Below are 15,563 nucleotides of genomic sequence, written 5' to 3'. Positions count from 1 at the left end.
CAAAGTAGATATCGTTAATAAATTGCAGTGTGAAGGTAACAACCCCAGAAAGAGATAGATGAAAATGATTAGAACGTTGTTCTATGGACTAAAAGATCGCGAAAATTTTTAAACTGCACTTTTAAAGCAGTACCCTAGACAAATAATCTACTGAGATATAATCTGAAGTAAGATGTCGGTAAAAATATATACAAGTTTTAAAGCTGTGGAGATAACAGATTCATTGTGCGTTCTGGGATGCAAATTATACTGAACAGAGAGCAAGAAAATTTTCATTCTCATGTAAGTAACATAATCATGCATTCAGATTAAGTAATCCTGGCAAATCAGCCATTGCGATATATAAGATACAGGCTATCCCGTTAAGAGAAAGGTAGAGGAAACGTTGCACATCGAAAAGAAAAGAAGGACACTCGACTTCCTAGAAGAACTGGGGATGGCCGTTCATGAAAAGATACATGGAATGTTCTGAACACACAAGTGAACGACAACGAAAAGAGATTTCTTTCCGGCTTTCTAGAATTATTTAAAGGCAAATAAAGGACGACAATTTTGTAGTACCTCCTTGACGAAACAGTTTGATACTGACGATTGTAACTTTAGGAAATGAGGAAAAGGCGACCAACAGAACAGCATTGTGGATGACTCAACAGCTGCAGTTATACAGTAGTACCATGCACGTGTCACGTCACAACAACTGCCAGACATCTGAAGAAGCGTCAACCTCACATTATTCGAGAAGTCAGGAGAGTAGTAGGATGCGGTCCGATGTTGTGACTGGCATGATATGAAATTGAGTGATTTCGGCGATTTTAATGTAAGACGAAGACTAACAGTTCAACGTGTTTTTGTTCCACTTTATCTTAAAGACGCCATTATAGTTTTTGACTGCGGATTTTGTTTATAGTCTAATTTCATGAGCTATGAGTTTCCTTTAATTTACGTCTATGGTCATAAGCGTTTTGTTAACAGATTGCCAGTTTCGGTCTATAATGACCATCATCAGATCTCTTTTTCAAAACAAAGTCCTAATGTACTGCAGCCATAGTGGCATCGTCAAATGTTAAATGCAAAATCAGCCCAAGCATCGTCAAATATATTTAAATAACATCATGAGCTACGTTTCCCAATGTGATAAGAGCACTGCCTCTCGGAACGCGTTGTTGAGCTGTGTGTACCACAGAAGTACGGTTAAATGCCACTATAGAGGTCCGGTCCCAGGGACCTACAGTCGTCAGAATTGTGCCGAGCGATGCGCGGTGATGAGAATCGGTTTACGCTAGAATGCGACAAGAAAACATTACTCACAGCGACATATTTAGCGTTCAGAAATATAGAATTGTCGTCCCAGAGTGCTGGCAGCTCAGCCGGGCGGGTGATATATGGACCCTATCAGCGATAGCAGGCACGCGTCCACCTGGCAGTACTGCTGCGTAGTGGATGGTTCATGTGACAGCCGTTACGTCATGGTCGGTGGGTTGCCCCCCGCTGTCGCACCTAGCGCAGCAGTGCTGGACAATGATGGACAACAGCTCTGCGAGCAGATCTCCGAAGCGCTCTCGTTGATATCAAATACTTGCGCCCAGGAGGCTCGCCCTCCAGCCCAGCCTCCAGTGTTCGCATCAGTGTAGATATCGACCTGTAGCCTCCAGTTAGAAGAGAGAGGCCGGCAGCATCAGTGTCGACAGCAGACAGCTAAGATGGCCCCTCTCCATGATGGCTGTGAACTAATTACACGTGGCATCCCACAACATTCCATCTTAGGGTCCTTGCCTTTTCTTGTGTATATCAATTACCGTTAATGAGTAACTTTGTCAAATGCCAAGTTTGTTTTCTGTAGCCCTCGCCTCCCACCGTGATACATACATAGCAGCAAGTAGCAAATCGCGTGTAGTCTTAGAGTGATCCGCTAATAATAATTTCATGGACATTAACAAATGGTTTCTAGCCAATTTTCTGTCACTAAACTTTGCCAAAAACGCACTACTTGTTGTACAGAACATGCAAGAGGTTTCCCACGGATATGTGCCTTCAATATGATAACAAACAGATAGAAGAAGTGGACAGTGTTATGTTCATGGAATTACAGCCTGATAATAAATTCAGTTAGGAATGTTACATCACAGAACTGCTGAAGCACCTAAATAAATCTCTGATCATAGTGAAAAAGTTGCCAGAAATTGATGATATACAAGCTTTCTTATTTTTCAACTTAATCTACACGAGGCAAAAGTATATCAGATGTAAACCATAATCACGCAAATGAGCCTTCTGTAGTAGACAATCTGTTTCTCACAAACCGCTTAATTTACTCCTGCTCCTCTCTTATCACCTCCATACCATCACTTGCTCATCCTGCACTTTATTTGCGCGTGGCGCCCCGATGGCTCGGTGACTCCCAGCGTCCATCTTTGGTTACGAACATACTCAATGGAAAGAATTTCCACTTGCTCCAAATTTGATGTTGGCGTAGCACAAGTAGCCAATCTCTAGACCTCCGCAAATTCCCCAGTTCACACAGGTAAGCACTGTGTTATATCTTTGAATTACAGCATTAAGGAATTCCAAAATATGTCCAATCGGCCCCCCCCCTCCCCTTCTTTCATTTGAGGCACATATCTTTCCACTTTCTAGGCGGAGGCTGAGCCATAAACACAGAATGCCACAAAAACACAGTTTTGCTGTGAAATCTTACAGGACATCCGGAAGCAGTTACAAACAAGGGGTCGGCACCCACAAATAACACAGGCTAAGAGTCAGGCTGGGCGCACATCCAACGAGAACTTGTTCACACTATGCTCACCACAAACTGTAGACATTCCGGCCGAACATCCGCTTGCGGTGGCTGCCAGAAGGACGAGGCAACTAACAGGCCCACGGCTCGCTTCCCACACAGGCACCTCAATTTGTACAAACATCTAGGCCATCACCAACTCCGGACTCCCCTCTCACTGCAAGGCTTGGCACAGTTTATATGAAATGCCTTCCAGGCAACCAGTAAACGCCGCAGAAGTTTCACGATTAGCCAACAGCTCCAACGTAACAGACATCACACATGTGCTTACGCCCGAGCCACAACTCAGCCAGTCTCACCGGCCGCCCAAGCCGACTGCCTCTCGCCGTCTCGCGCACCGGCCGAAAACGCAAAGACGCTCATGCCCGGGGACGCGCCAAGGATAAAAAGCCGATCGCTGATGATCGACCACCGATCTGGCTCACACTGTTCAATACGTTGTGCACCAGCGGTCATTCGAAACAGATAACACGGGCGTCCAACCACTGGGAGAGCCGTTAATTGCAAACAGCACGAAATTCAAATACATACATACAGCAGACCTTAAGAACCTGAATAATTCCCACTGGTTGATTATGTAGCATATTCGATTGCAAGCTGAGACATTCGAAAGCCACTTTCTCAAGTTCACTTCGCTTTGCAGTGCAGACGAGATCGACGCCCTCTCACTAGACACCGTACACTTTCCCCGACCGCAAGCACGCCTCCGTACGCAGCCCCACTGCCCACGTGACAGACATAAGCCGAACATGCGCAAAGAGCGACCGCCGACAACCAGACTACACATCGGAGCGCCAACCAACCCACCAAAACCAGCGCCCTGCGCTTAAATAGCCTTAAAGTGACCAAAGAGGAAAACCGCGGCCACACGGTACAGAGTCGAACGCAGATCTTAAATGAGTACAGAGAAGCGACTGGCGCCAACCGCGCCTCGTATAAGCCATTTTCGATTGTTTTATAATGATCTGAAACTGGGTCTCGGCCCACTACTAGTCATCGAATGAATAAAAAGTAACAATTTCGGACATGGACTGGTTTTCTGTGTTACTGGACCACCATTGGTTGTTCAACTAGTACCACTCCGTGCCATACCATCATATCCCAGTGAACTTTCTTGAGTGCTGGCCGCCAAACGACGCACTGCTGTCCACTTGGTTTCGTGCATGCAACTCCACCTTAGACCTCATTCACCCACCAAAAATGAGTCGAGGCAGCGTCAAATACGAGAATAGGTACTGACCAAAGACCACTGGACCGTATGCTCCGTGGCTGTCGGCGGCTGCTCTCGTTGTCAGAGCCGCATCTCCCAGTCTGTTGTTAATATCTTAAGCCCCAACGTACTTCCAGAACCTGGGCCATATCCCAGTCTCGTTTAGAACCCGCATTGCCCACCAGTGACACCCTCAGACTTTCCAGGCTCTCCACCACGTCCCAAGCCCCTGTCTCAAAGAGCTATTGACCACTCGTAGTGGAACTGGTCTCTGACTTCCTCCACCTCGCACCACGCCAGTTCACCTCGGAGTGGCACTGCCTGCAACTTAAACCCTCACTACCGCACTACTGGCGCCGGAGCAGTGTTGCCATCCTACTGGCTGTCTGGGCGCAAAGGCAGAACAAATTGGCGCGACTTAAAATTCACAACATAAATTATAGGAATTTGTGCTTAGAAATGAAACGTACTAATTCGCTTTTCTGTTGAAACAATTCTTACTAGGGATTTACATGTATTAAAACGAGTTTTGAACCGTATATGATACTCATTAATAGCTAACTTTTCGTTTGTTTGTAACTTTCTTCGTGTCATTGAATAATGAATGAAATATATTATCAGTAGTATATGACCTCCTCTTTGTGTTCTAATGAGTCTCAAGAGAGTTTGCTATAGTCTGTGCACGAGCGATGTGACACAGCATCTCCGAGGTGGCGATGAAGTGGATATTTTCTCGTACGATCATTTCATGTATGCACCATGAATTTGAGGAATCAGGTAAAACTTCAAGTCTCGAACATAATCCATGTGGGCTTTCGGAGCCGAAGGCCCACTCGTATACCCTTGATGACTGAATGGCACAAGACTTAACATCTCGCCTGGAACCGGCAACACCGTCACTGGACTGTTGATGACTGGAAACATGCTGCCTGGTCGGACGAGTCTCGTTTCAAATTGTATCGAACGGGTGGACGAGTACGGGTATGTAGAAAACCTCATGAATCCATGGACCATGCATATCAGAACGAGACTGTTCAAGCTGCTGGAGGCTCTGTCACGGTGTGAGGCGTGTGTAGTTGGAGTGATATGAGATCCGTGGTATGTATATATACGACTCTGACAGATGACATGTACCTAAGCATCTTGTCTGATAACCTGTATTCATTCATGTCCATTGCGCATTCTGATGGACTTCGGCGTTTCCAGTAGGACACTGCGACACCCGATACGTCCGGAACTGCTACAGAATGGCTCCAGGAGCACTCTGAATTTAAATACTTCCGCTTGCCACCTAACCACCCAGACATAAACATTGTTGAGCATATCTGAGTTCCCTTTCAACGTGCTATTCAGAAGAGATCTCCACTCTCTCGTGCTCTTATGGACCTATGGACAGCCCAACAGGGTTTTGGTGTCAATTCCTCCAGCACTACTTCACACATTAGTTGAGTACATGCCACGTCGTGTTGCGGCACTTATGCGTGCTCGCAGGGCCCTACACGATATTGGACAGGCGTACTAGTTTCTTTCGCTCTTCATTGTAAACGTCACTCTATATAAATGTGTCGAAATGTACAAATGAGCTGTCAAAACGTTACTGCTATGTAGAGTTCCTATTAAATAAGCAGCAGTCCCTGCTGTAATAGGCAAAGATGAAAACTAGCGGATTAATGCTCCTGTCGGGGACCGTAAAAGGCGAAAAGTCCCTCTTTAAAAAAACGCTGACAGACATGGGTAAACCAGCCGTCTCAACCTTCATTCCGCCTTCTCACAAAAAAAATGGCATGCGAACATATCTGCAGTTTTTTGTGCTTGAAGAGAGTAGCAGAGAGACAGTGATGGCGGGAGAGAGAATGTGGCAGTGGAGGAGGAGAGATAAATGAAAGTAACAGCAATGGGAGCCGAAGAGGGAGAGGACAAATTAATAGTGAGGGACACTGGCAGTAAGTAAGAAAGAGAGCGGAATGGAGATAAGAGCAGTGGGAGTAAAAGAGAAAGGAGACACTGAAAATGAAAAATACACATTAGTAGAGACCATATGTAAGGCAAGTGGGTCTGGAGCCTCCCAGAGTGACAAACTTCAACACGTAGTTGTAGTGAAGAGCACATTTTGGACCGAAATATTAAACATGTGGTTATAGGGGAAAATATGTTTGACCTCCCATATTGTTTGAGCTGCCAGGGTATAGTAGAGAAAGTAGCAGTGGGAAAGAAAGGAGAAAGGAGACAGTGTAAAAGAAGACAGTAGCAGCCGGAAATCCTGTAAATCAGTGGGAGAAAATGGAGAAGCGAAAGAAACATATATATAGAGAGAGGCAGTCAGAGGGGAATGCTGAGTATGAATGCTTAACCACAAAAAGGGACTAGGTAAAAGAATTTGGAATGTTTTGAATTGAAAGAGCCTCAGTAAGCTCGAATGCCGATATGTTTGGCGAGGAAATCTAAAGTCTGTTTTACAATGTACACACATGAAAGAAGAATTCCATCACCTCGGTTCCGAGAGTTCGGAACATGTACAGTAAACTGGAATGGAGATCGACATAAACTTCATTTCCGCCCTTTTTATTGCTTATGAAAACCACACATTGCATGTTGTACCACCATATTTCGAGACGCTCAGAGGCGGTGGTCCAGACTGCTGTTCGCACCGGTACCTCTAAACCCAGTAACACGTCCCCCTAATGAATGCCTGTATTCGTCGTGGCACTGTTCGTCCAGATTGTCCCGCTCCCCAACATCGATTCGGCGTAGATGCCTGAGAATGGTTGGTAGGCACTCGTCCACAAACAGCCCTTTTCAATCTATCGCAGGCATGTTCGATAGGGTTCATGTCTGGAGAACATGCTGGCTACTCTATTCTAGCGATGTCATTATCCTGAAGGACGTCATTCACAAGATTTGCACGATGGTGTCGCGAATTGTCATCCATGAAGATTAATGCCTTGCCAAGATGCTGCCGATATGGTTGCACTATCTGTCGGGGGACGGCATTCACGTATCGTACAGCGTTACGGTACCAACCGCGGCGTACGTCGGCCCCACATAATAACAATCCTAAACAGCAGAGAACCTCTACCTCACTGTACTGGCTTCACAGTGTGTCTAAGGCGTTCAGCCTGACCGGGTTCCCTAGAGACACGTCACCGACGATTGTTTGGTTGGAGGCATATGCGACACTCATCGGTGAAGAGAAATTGACGTCAATCCTGAGCGATACATTCGAACATGTTGTTGAGCCCATCTGTACCGCTGTGTATGGTGTCGTGGTTGCAAAGATGGACCTCGCCATGGATGTCGGGAATGTAGTTGCGCATCATGTAGCCTACTGCGCACAGTTGGCGTCGTAACACGACGTCCTGTGGCTGCACGAAAAGCACTATTCAACATGGCGGCTTTTACTGTCAGGGACCCTCCGAGCTATAATCCGAATTTAGAGATCATCCACTGCTGTAGTAGCCCTTGGGCGGCCTGAACGAGTGCTGTCCTCGACAGTTCGTGTCTCTATCGGCAGCATCTTGGCGAGGCATTAATCTCCTCCATGTTCGAACAAGATCGCTTCCCTTGTTGAGAGCCCTTCCTGGCACAAAGTAACAATGTGGACGCGATCGAACAGCGGTATTGACAATGCATGGTTGAACTACAGACAACACGAGCCGTGTACCTACTCCCTGGTGGAATGACTGGAACCGATAGTTGTCGGACCCCCTCTGTCTAATAGGCGCTGTTCATGCATGATTCTTTACATATTTGGGAGGGGGGGATTTAGTGACCTCTCTGAAGAGTCAAAGGGATTGGGTCTGTGATAGAATATCCACAGCCAACGTCTGTCTTCAGGAGTTCTGGGAACCACGGTAATGCAAAACTTTTTTGATGTGTGAATATTACGTAAAGGCATTTGATATCAGGAGAACTAAGTTCCATCCGAACAGACCTCGAAGCATTAATGGGCAAAATTGGGAGAAGATCCTTCTGTAAGCTTCCATTGACGTCGTTCACTATTAAAAATACAGTGAGTTACAGGATTCCGCCAAAGCAGCGGCAGAATTGGCGATTTAGTTTAGTCCTAACTGTCAACTATTTCTCATTTGATGAAACATCAGTTATGAGAAAAGACTTCATTCCTCTTGTTGACGGGTTTTATTTTCCTTTCTTTGTAAACGGATCAAACTTACCCTGAAATCGTCAAACAGTGTGTTTCATTGAAGGGCAATATGGGACTGAGGTGGTCAATAGCTTCTGGAAAACCTCATAGCGTCGGTTTGCTGTAAAATAAGATCAGAAATATCACTTTTATTTTCATACTAGCAAATTATTTTCAAGAGTTGTCTTAGACTCTTAAAAATTACAGTACTAGATTGAAAAAATAAAATAAAAGCCACTGCTTCCGCTATCTGGCAGTAGATTAAAAAGTTCTTTACGTTAATCATATAACAAAATACTCTCCTTTTGCATGCTATCACGTGCGAAAATGTCGTATCGATATCTCTAACGGTTTAGGAGTTGTGAAGTAAGTTATGAATATTTCATTCCCGTTCGCGGGCGATCGAAGTGAATGCGCTACATAAATTCCGTTTTCTCGAGTTAGGAGACAGATAGAGACCTCCTCTCAAGTCTAAACAAGAACTCATCATCTTAGCTAAGTTTCATTCGCGGTAACATGTGATGTAAAATGCACCAAACGCAAAATCTCAGGGACCCATATTTTTCATTGCAAACGTCTTCGAATTCCGCGCAGCGTCGTACTTAGACGCGAATATCACGATATGTATTACCATCAACCAAATTCTGGGCACTTCATCACGAAGATCACATGTAAATGAATAAGAAACGCAAAATCAAATTTTTCACCAAGTAGTTGCTGTAAAATCATTTGAGAAACACCGCAGGGCGTGCGCCTCATTGTTTCAGCGCAACGCGTCGTCAACCGTTGCGCCGAAAGCGGGTGTAACATGTCTCATTCATTCCTGCTCACCGGCAGAGGCGGGCATCACACGTCTGCGCCGCCACCCAGCTACCAACGTGTGTTGCCTTTTTTAGATAACAAGGGAATACTTAGAACGGTGTGTAAAACCGTCTCGCAGTGGAACCCCTGCGCAGGAAACCCGCTTTATTCCTTTGCGCACCTTTACTCCCGTGAGCATTCGTCGCTATGGGGCGAGCTTGGCACGGGCAATCCCCTGGAGATCGAGGAACGATTCCGTCTGGGGTAGAAGATGGTCCTTTGAGGAGGAGACTGTCATCGTGCCAGGACGCTTCTTCCGGATGAGTTCGTTGTTCGTTCACACATTCAACGAGCACGCCGGGCGTGTGGAACGAGAGGGCAGAGTGCAGATGGCCGAGCGGAGCAGCACGGGGCGGTCCACAGGGGCAGTCCGCCCTCAGCAGCCAAGGCGTCTTTTCCGTCTGAGCACGGACACGCAGTCTGACTTGTCATCGGAGTGTTGCTGATTACATCGACGCCCAGAGCACACCAGATCAGCAAGTCCCGTCGTCCGAGGCGAGGACGGGCTTTCGCGTTGGGAACACCTGTTGGAGGAGGGAATCAGCAGCTGTGAGAGACCGGCAACCATACCTATGCGAGTCGGCTACCATCGGCAGGCCCTTGCCAAAAGACTGCAGCGGGTGAGCGCGATTTTGAACTGATTTAAATTACGGTCACTCAGCTGTTTTCGTGTGAACCGGAATGAAGTAATTATGAATTGGTATATAGTTTTGGTGGGCGTGCAGTGTGACTGACATCTAGCAACTTTTCAGAAGTGCACCCTTGTTTCAACCACGTCAAACTGCGACTCTAAGTGTTGCTTTGCTAAGTCAGTATTAATTTTAAAGGAGTCAAAGATTTAGTGTTTTGATCAATAGCATTCCTCAATCTTCCGTAGTGCAAGTTTGCTAATGAGTTTTATTCTTGTTTGCAATGTTTAATAATAGTTTCTTAGGGTTATACAAGTTGTGTTACCATTCAACGCCAAATATTAATTTCCCTTCATTGTGAACCATTACTTCTGGGTCGAGATTACTTTGTGTGCTATTAATGATATGTTCCGTCAATGATGGTCTGCTGCTTGACCAGCAAATTGTGACAACATTAAGAAGCTATTGCTCAAGTTTCAAAATGGGGCTCTCCACAGTAATTTGGATCATTTCGTGCGTTTTGATGTAATATCGCTTTTTACAAAGGTATCTTTCGCTAAATCCTTTGTACTAATTGGTAAACAATTTATCTGTATCTTTATCTACATGGATACTCTGCAGATTACTTTGTGTGCCATTAATGATATGTTCCGTCAATGATGGTCTGCTGCTTGGCCAGCAAATTGTGACCACATTAAGAAGTTATTGTTCAATTTTAAAAATGGGGCTCGCCACAGTAGTTTAGATCATTTCGTGCGTTTTGATGTAGTATCTCTTTTTACAAAGGTATCTGTCGCTGAATCCTTGGTACTAATTGGTAAACAATTTATCTATATCTTTATCTACAATGATACTCTGCAGATAAATTTAAGTGCCTGGAAAAGTTTCATGAAACACCTTCACAATAATTCTCTATTATTCCAGTCTCCTATAGCGCCCGAAATACGATCAATTCTATCGACTGGTTCGAGCTCTGATTTCCCTTATTTTATTATGATGATCGTTTCTCCCTATGTAGTTCGGCGTCAACAAAACACTTTCTCAATCGCAGGAGAAAATTGGTGAGTGAAATTTCGTGAGAAGATTCTGCGCAACGAAAAACGCCTTTGTTTTAATGACGTCAGCCCCAAATGCTATATCATTTCAGCGACAATCTCTTCTTTGTATTGCGATAATACAAAACGTGTTGCCCTTCTTTGAACTTTCTCAATGTGTTCCGTCAATCCGATCTCGTAAGGATCCCACAACCCTCAGCAATATTCTAAAAGAGGAGTGACAAACGTATTGTAGATCTGTTACGTGTTTGGTTAACCTTCGCCACAACATTTTCTAAGTGTTCCGTCCAATTTAAGTTATTCGTAATTGTAATTCCTAGGTATTTAGCTAAATTTTTGGGCTTTAGGTTTGACTGATTTATCGTGTAACGAAAGTTTAACCGTTTCCTTTTAGCACTCAGGGAAATGACTTCACACTTTTCGTTATTTGGCGTTTATAGCCAATTTTTGCACCATACAGGTACCTTTTCTAAATCGTTTTCTAATTTGTTGTTATCTTCTGATATATTTACTAGTCGATAAACGACAGCGTCATCTGCAAACGACCTAAGACAGCTTCTCATATTGTCTCCTAAATCGTTTATACAGACAAGGAACAGCAAAGGACCTATAACACTACTTTGGGGAACGCCAGAAATCACACCTGTTTTAATTGATGACTTTCCGTCAATTACTGCGAACTGTTACCTCTCTGACTGGCAACAACGAATCCAATCACATAACTGAGGCGATACTCCTGAAGCACACAATTTCACTACAAGCTGCTTGTTTTGTACAGTGTCAAAAGCCTTCTGTAAATCTAGAAATACGGAATTCCTTGTCAGTAGCACTGAACACGCCATGTGAGTAAAGAGCTGACTTCTCTCTTCGAGGTAATTCATAATTTTCGACCACAATATACGTTCGAAAATCTTCCTGCATATCGACATTAATGATATGGTCCTGTAATTTACCTTTGTATAATGTTGGTGTGGCCTGTGCAACTTTCCTGTCTTCGGGTACGTATTTTTCATTGAGCGGACGTTTGTATATGATTATTACGTATGGAGTTATTGTATCAGCATACTCTGAAAGGAACCTACCTGGTATACAGTCTGGACAGGAAGACTTGCTTTTGTTAAGTGATTTAAGTTGCTTCACTACTCTGAGGATATCCAGTTCTAAGTTACTCAAGTTGGCAGCTGCTCTGGATCCTAATTCTGGAATATTTACTTCGTTTCCTTCGGTGAAGGAATTTCCGAAGGCTTTGCTTAGTAACTCTGCATTGGCAGCACTGTCGATAGTATTCCCATTGCTATCGTACAGAGAAGGCATTGATTGTGTTTTGAAGTTGGCTTACTTCACATACGAGCAGAATCTGTTTGGATTTTCTGCCAGGCTTGGAGACAATGATTCGTAGTGGAAACTATCATAAGCATCTCGCATTGAAGTCCGCCCTCAATTTCCATCCTTTGTTAAAGATTACCATTCTTGGCGATTTTGCGTCCGTTTAAATTTCGCATGTTTTATTCGTTGTTTCTGCAAAAGTGCTCTGACCCGTTTTGTGTACCAAGGAGGATCAGCTCCGTCGTTTGTTAATTTAGTTGGTGTAAATCGGTCAATTGTTGCCGATACTATTTCTTCGATTCAAGCCACATCTGGTCTACACTTAAATTGTTAATTTGGAAGCAGTGGAGATTTTCTTTCAGGAAGGCGTCAATGAATTTTTATCTGCTTGTACTGAATAGGTATATTTTTCGTTTATTTTTGGAGGGTTTGTGGATTACAATATTCAATTTCGCTACGACAACCCTGTGTTAACTAATCCCTGTATCCATTATGATGCTTATTATCAGCTCCGGTTTATTTGTTGCCAAGAGGCCAAGTGGGTTTTCACAGCCGTTTACTATTGGCATCGGCTCATTAACTAAGTGCTCAAAATAATTTTCAGAGAATGCAATTTGCGCAATTTCAGATGATGTTTTATGCGTACCTTCGGATTCAAACATGTATTTTCGCTAACATATCGAGGGTAAATTAAAGTCACTACCAACTATAATTGTATGAGTCGGGTACGTGTTTGAAATTAATGTCAAGTTTTCTTTGAACCTTTCAGCAATTGTGTCATCTGACAGGGAGGTCGGTAGAAGGATCCATTTATTATTTTATTCTGGTTGCCAAGATTGGCCTCTGTCATACTAACTCACAGAACGATCTATTTCAACTTCGCGACAAGATAAACTACTTCTAATAACAACAAACACGCCACACCAACTATGTTTAGCTTATCCTTTCGGAACACTGCGAAACTCTTTTTCGCAAAACATTCGACCGAACTTATCTCCGGCTTTAGCCAGCTTTCAGTGCCTACAACGATTTGAGCATCAGTGCAGTGTATCAGCGCTTGGAGCTCTGGTACTTTTCCAACACCGGTACGGCAATTTACAACCGTTATACCGATGGTTCTGTATCTACGTGATTCCTGTGTTCGTCCTGCGTCCTTCGTGACTGAAGCCCTTTTTGTGTTTTCCCGAGACCCTTCAACCTAAAACACCGCCCAGTCCATACCACACAACCATTGCTACCCGTGTAGCCGCCTCCTGCATGTAGTGGACTCTTCACCTATTCAGCGGAACTTCACTGTTTCGTTTCGGCACGCTCTCTCCTCGACATATTTTATTGTTAACCAAGAATATTTTGAACATACTGATGGCGTCGCAATGGGCAGCCCCTTGTTTCCTTCGGTGCTAACCTTTTTATTGAAGATTTTGAGGATGGAGCACTAGAATCAGCAGTTCTTAAAGTATCTGTTTTTTGGAGGTATGTAAGTGATATTTTCATAGTGTCGCCCAACACAGAAAATAAATTAATGGAGTTTTTACACGTTCTTAACTCTATTCATGATAACATTCCATTTACTATGGAACTGTAGAAAGATGATGTTCTACCGTTCCTGAAAGCTTGTGTTAGACAGAAGCGTGACGGCTCTCCGGGGCATTCTGTTTGTCGTAAGTCGACTCACCCTGATTTGTACTTTCACTCTTCACGTTACCATCATCCGTCTAAAACCATGAGTGTTCTTAAAATGTTTGTACACAGAGCCCATAGAGTGTCGGGTCCAGATAGTATGCCTAACGAGCTCGCACATTTACAGTCATTGTTCCAAGAAAATGGATACTCTACCTGACTAATTAACACAGCTTTCTGACTAAAACCAAGAACCGGAAAGTGAATAAAGATGAGAATGCGCCAGCAAAGTCCCAAGTCTTTTCTTTCCTTCATTCGAAATGTTCCCTTCAAAGAAGCACGAATCATTAAAAATTATCAGTTGAAAGCGATTTGCCACGCACCATCTAAAATTTTGGACCTGCTGGGATCAGTAAAGGATAAATTGTTATTACGGTAGGCGGGAATTAACAAAATACCTTTCAAGTGTGGTGTGGCCTTAGGACAACAACACTCATAGTGGAGGGACGCTGCACAGAACTTAAACCTTGCATTCGCCTTCTGCAACCCAGCAAATCGGCAGTTGTGGAATATTGCGTCTCCAACTGACGGTCAACAGAGTATGACAAAACGTTAATTTTGGCAACAGTAACATCTTTTGGGACTCCATTATAAAAATAAATCTAATGAACCGTGGCAGCGGCTACCACATGGATAATGTGTGTAATCCCGTCATCTACGAGATTTGGTCCAGATGAAGACGCCATAAATCTCCGACGACCTCGGCGAGTGACAACGGCGAAGGCAGCTGATCTTTGCTGTTCCACCAGCGAAGGCGTTGCTGCCGGGTGGTGTGCTCCTTCTGTCACTGTAACTCTGACCCATGAGCGAAAATACAGTCAGCACACCACGTCAGGCGGTGGGAAGACTTCTTCGTCAGTGTTGTGTGGCTCACCAGAAGATGACTGGTAGGTGTCCACTCGAAATATCGTAGCGCGAAGTTTACGACTATCGGCTGCAGTCCCTAACTCTCTTCGAATATTCAATTCACCGGCAAACTTTTAAATTTCGCAGTTTTACCATTAATGAACACATCGTTATTTTATTCCTACTAATTTTTTTCTGGGTTATCATTCTTCTGACTGGTTTGCTGTGGCCCGCCACGAATTCCTCTCCTGTGCCAACCTCTTCATTTCAGAGTAGCACTTGCAACCCATGTCCTCTATTATTTGGTGAATGTATTCCAATCTCTGTCTCCGTCTACAGTTTTTGCCCTCTACAGTTTTGCATTCTACAGTTCCCTCTAGTACAATGGAAGTCACTCCCTAACGTCTTCATAAATGTCCTATCATCCTGTCCCTTCGCCTTATCACTGTTGTCAACATATGCCTTTCCTCTCCGATTTTGCGCAGAACCTCCTCATTCATTACCTTATCACTCCACTTAATTTTCAACATTCGTCTGTAGCATCACATCTCAAATGCTTCGATTCTCTTCTGTTCCGGTTTTCCCACAGTCCATGTTTCACTACCGTACAATGCTGTACTTCAGACATACGTTCTTAGAAACGTCTTTCTCAGATTCAGTCCTATGTTTGATACTAGTAGACTTCTCTTGGCCAGGAAAGCCCTCTTTGCCACTGCTAGTCTGCTTTTGATGTCCTCCTTGCTCCGTACGCCGTTGGCTATTTTACTGCCTAAGTATCAGAATTTCTTAACTTCATCTACTTTGTGACTGAAAACCCAGATGTTAAGTTTCTCGCTGTTCTCATTTCTGCTGCATCTCATTACTTTCGTCTTTCATCGATTTACTCTCAATCCACATTCTATACTCATGAGAGTGTTCATTCTGCTCAGCTGATTGTGTAATTCTTCTTCAGTTTCACTCATGATACCAATGTCATCAGAGAATCATATCATTAATATCCTTTCACCTTGAATTTTAATTC

Source organism: Schistocerca piceifrons, chromosome 7, assembly GCF_021461385.2.
Source record: "Schistocerca piceifrons isolate TAMUIC-IGC-003096 chromosome 7, iqSchPice1.1, whole genome shotgun sequence".
Taxonomy (NCBI): Eukaryota; Metazoa; Arthropoda; class Insecta; order Orthoptera; family Acrididae; genus Schistocerca; species Schistocerca piceifrons.
Note: the sequence above shows the minus strand (reverse complement) of the source record.